Below are 4,768 nucleotides of genomic sequence, written 5' to 3'. Positions count from 1 at the left end.
CGACCTCTCGCTGGCAGGAAGTCCTCCCTGCGGCGCTCCATTCCATTCGGTCACTGCTCTGTACAGCCACCAATGCTACCCCTCACGAGAGAATGTTCTCCTGCCCCAGGAAGTCCACATCGGGGATCTCGTTACCGACATGGCTGACTTCTCCAGGACCCGTCCTACTGCGGAAGCACGTGAGGTCCCATAAGACGGACCCCCTGGTCGAGAGGGTGAGCCTCCTCCATGCCAACCCTCAGTATGCTTACGTGGTGTACCCGGACGGGCGGGAGGACACAGTCTCCATACGAGACCTCGCACCTTCGGGTGCTCCCGAAACACCTCCCTCGCCACCCACTACTACCCACGCCTACCCCCAGTACGCTTACGTAGTGTACCCGGGCGGGCGGGAGGACACAGCCCCCACACGAGATCTCGCACCTTTGGGTGCCCCTGAAACACTACCATTGCCATCCACCACTACCCACAACCCAACCCCGCTAGATGGCATGCCGCAGCCCCAGGACCCGTCATTGACCACCCAACCACTCAATGAGACGCCAGATTCAACGTTGGATGCTGCACCATCACCGCCGCCACCACGACGATCAGGACGGCATACAAGGCCACTTGATAGACTTACTTACACGAACCTTTAGTACACTTCACCCCGCCGGACTCAATTTTAAACAAGGGGTGAATGTGGTAAACCACTGTTATTGTTGTTCACCGTTGTTGTTGTTGTTGCACACTGCTGTACCTATGCATGCCTCAACATGTCTCGGCTGGCTCCACCCACAGGCACCAGGTATAAAGGTGATTGACCTGCAGCCCCCTGCCTTCTTGGAACCCAGTCAACCACGAGAGGCATGCTCTGTTCTTTGCTAATAAAAGCCTTTAGTTACTCTCCTAACTCTCCGTCTTTTATGAGTAATTGATAGCGCATCAGGTTGTAATCTTCCAAAATTCCCTAGACTCTGGAAAGGTCCCAGCAGAGTGGAAAACCACAAATGTAACACCCATATTCAAGAAAGGAGGAAGATAGAAAGCAGGAATCTATAAGCCAGTTAGCCTAACATCTGTCATTGGGAAAATGCTGGAATCCATTATTAAGGAAGTAGTAGCAGGACATTTAGAAAATCATAATACAATCAAGCAGAGTCAACATGGTTTTATGAAAGGGAAATTGTGTTTGACAAGTTTATTAGAGTTCTTTGAGGATGTAACGAGCAGGGTGGATAAAAGGGAATCTGGAATCGTACCCATGGATTGGAGGGTAGCTAATGTTACCCCACTATTCAAAAAGGGTGGTAGAGAGAAAGCGGGGAATTACAGACCGGTAAGCCTGACATTGGTAGTGGGGAAAATGCTAGAGTCCATTATAAAGGATGTAATAACTGAGCACTTGGAAAACAGTGACAGGATCAGACAAAGTCAACATGGATGTACAAAAGGTAAATCGTGCCTGACTAATCTACTGGAATTTTTTGAGGATGTAACTGGGAAAATAGATAAGGGAGAACCAGTAGATGTGGTGTATTTGGACTTTCAAAAGGATTTCGATAAGGTCCCGCATAAGAGATTAGCGTGTAAAGTTAAGGCACATGGGATTGGGGGCAAGGTATTGACTTGGATAGAGAACTGGTTGGCGGACAGAAAGCAGAGAGTAGGAATTAACGGGTCTTTTTCTGAGTGGCAGGCAGTGACTAGTGGGGTACCGCAGGGATCGGTCCTTGGACCCCAGCTATTCACAATATACATTAATGATCTAGATAAGGGAACTAGATGTAATATCTCCAAGTTTGCAGACGACACAAAGCTGGGTGGGCGTGTGTGCTGCGAGGAGAATACCAAGAAACTCCAGGATGATTTGGACAGGTTGGGTGATTGGTCAGAAGCATGGCAGATGCAATATAATGTGGATAAATGCGAGGTTATCCACTTTGGTGTCAAAAACAGAAAGGCAGACTATTATCTGAATGGCAATAGATTGGGAGAAGGGGAAGTGCAACGAGACCTGGGTGTCCTTGTGCACCAGTCACTGAAGGTAAGCATGCAGTTGCAGCAGGCGGTGAAGAAGGCAAATAGTATGTTGGCCTTCATAGCGAAAGGGTTTGATTACAGGAGCAAGGATGTCCTGCTGCAGTTGTACAGGGCCTTGGTGTGACCACATCTTGAGTATTGTGTGCAGTTTTGGTCGCTTTATCTGAGGAAGGATGTTCTTGCCATGGAAGGAGTTCAGCGAAGATTCACAAGGCTGATCCCTGGGATGGCAGGAATGACATATGAGGAGAGATTGGGTCGATTGGGCTTATACTCGCTGGAGTTTAGAAGAATGAGAGGGGATCTCATCGAAACTTATAAAATTCTGACAGGTCTGGACAGACTAGATGCAGGTAGGATGTTCCCGATGGTCAGAGTCCAGAACCAGGGGTCACAGTCTAAGGATAAGGGGTAAGCCATTTAGGACTGAAATGAGGAGGAATTTCTTCACCCAGAGAGTGGTGAACCTGTGGAATTCTCTACCACAGAAGGCGGTTGAGGCCAAGTCTTTAAATATATTCAAGAAGGAGTTAGATATATTTCTTAGAGCTAAAGGTATCAAGGGATATGGGGAGAACGCTGATACGGGGTACTGAGTTTGGATGATCAGCCATGATCTCATCGAATGGCGGAGCAGGCTCGAGGGGCCGAATGGCCTACTCCTGCTCCTATCTTCTATGTTTCTATGTAGTGTATTTAGATTTCCAAAAGCCATTCGATAAGGTGCCACATAAAAGGTTACTGCACAAGATAAAAGCTCATGTTGCTGGAAGTAATATATTAGCATGGATAGAGGATTGGCTAACTAACAGAAAGCAGAGAGTCGGGATAAATGGGTCATTTTCAGATTGGCAAACTGTAACTAGTGGAGTGCCACAGGGATCAGTGCTGGGGACTCAGCTATTTACAATCTATATTAATGACTTGGTTGAAGGGACCGAGTGTACTGTAGCCAAATTTGCTGATGATGCAGAGATAGGTGGGAAAGCAAGTTGTGAAGAGGACACAAAGGCCTCAATTTTTATTGAGCCGTGGAGGCGGGCTTGGAGGCGTGCGGGGGGTTAAAATCGCAAAACCTGGCAGGCGGGACCGCCCCTCCCCCCACTCCCCACCTGGCTCCCGACTCCGAGCAATTTTAACTCAGTCGTGTCTGATGGTCCCAACTCCATCCCGCATCCAACAGGCAGGACTGGTCATTAAGATCCTTAACAACCACTAAATGGCCTCTATAATTCTATTTTGAAAGGCCCTTGCAAATTTAACCCTTATCCCACGTGAAACGCACCTGGTGGGAAACACGAATGTGAAACCTGGCGGGAGCACTATTGGATTGCTGACTATCAACTGCAGGTCAAACATTAAAGAGGAGATTTGATCAGCCATGCGTTGCAGGTGGCAGGACTTAGTGGTCTCAGGTCTGGGGCAACTTTTAGAAGGCTTAACCACACCTGTGGAAGGTTGGAGCCTCACACCCATCTCCAGTGTGACCTCCTGGGAAACCCCTCTCGCCACCATCACTCAGTGCTTCCTCAACGGAGGCATATACCAGAAGCATGGGAGCCATTTATTTCCTTCCCATCTGGGCATTAGAGGAGCTTGAGCACCAGCCGCAGCAGCAGCAGAACCAGGAACAACAGCAGCACCAGCAACAGCAGCAACAGCAGGAGCATCAGGCTGCTGCTCACCCACCTGAAGCTGCACAGGCCAGAAGGGGCCAGCACCTGGAAGCCCATCGGCGCAGGAGATACCCCCCAAACAGGGTCTACAGATGCAGGGTCAGCTACCTCAACATGTCTGAGCAGCAGTGCCAAAGGCGGCTCCGACTTTCGCGAGGGGTAGTGACTGATATCTGCGCAATGCTACAGCAAGACCTGCTGCCCAGAGGACCAGGTGGACAAGCATTACCAGTGGCCATCAAAGTCACCACCGCACTCAAATTTTTGGCCTCAGGCTCATTCCAGGGATCAGACATCAGCGGCATCTCCCAGTCGGCCGCACACACTTGCATCATGCAGGTAACCAATGCCCTCTTTGCCCTTGCGCACAATCACATCCATTTCACCAAGGATCGAGCAAATGTCACAGCGCGAGTGGTTGGATTAGCTCATCTGGCAGGCTTTCCAAGGGTGCAGGGTGTCGTTGACTGCACACATGTCGCCCTTATGGCACACCATCGCAATCCAGGTATTTTTGTCAACCGCAGGGGCTTCCACTCCGTCAACGTTCAGCTGGTGTGTGACCACAAGAAGGAAATTTTGCATGTTTGTGCCAAGTACCCTGGCAGTTGCCATGACTCCTTCATACTGCGCCAGTCTAGTGTGCCTCCGCTATTCAGTCTGCCAGACCAACTTAATGGGTGGTTATTTGGAGACAAGGGCTATCCCCTGAGGACGTGGCTAATGACGCCGTTGAGGAGGCCAGCCAACAAAGCTGAGGAGCGCTACAGCTCCAGCCACATTTCCAGCAGATCCATTATCGAGCAAACCATTGGTTTGCTGAAGATGCGCTTCCGATGCCTGGCTAGATCAGGTGGAGCCCTGCAGTACTCAGCAGCCAGGGTCTCCAGAATCGTCGTGGTTTGCTGTGCACTTCACAACATGGCACAGCGTCGTGGCTTGCAGATTCCTGAGGACTAAGTGGCTCCTCACATATCCTCCTCAGATGAGGAGGAGTGCGAAAATGAACATCCTGCAGAGACCCATCAACCAGCGGCAGCATTACGCGAGAACATTGCTGCCTGGGA

This window comes from Somniosus microcephalus, chromosome 7, assembly GCF_052327205.1.
Source record: "Somniosus microcephalus isolate GS21.2 chromosome 7, FLI_Smic_1.0, whole genome shotgun sequence".
NCBI lineage: Eukaryota > Metazoa > Chordata > Chondrichthyes > Squaliformes > Somniosidae > Somniosus > Somniosus microcephalus.
Note: the sequence above shows the minus strand (reverse complement) of the source record.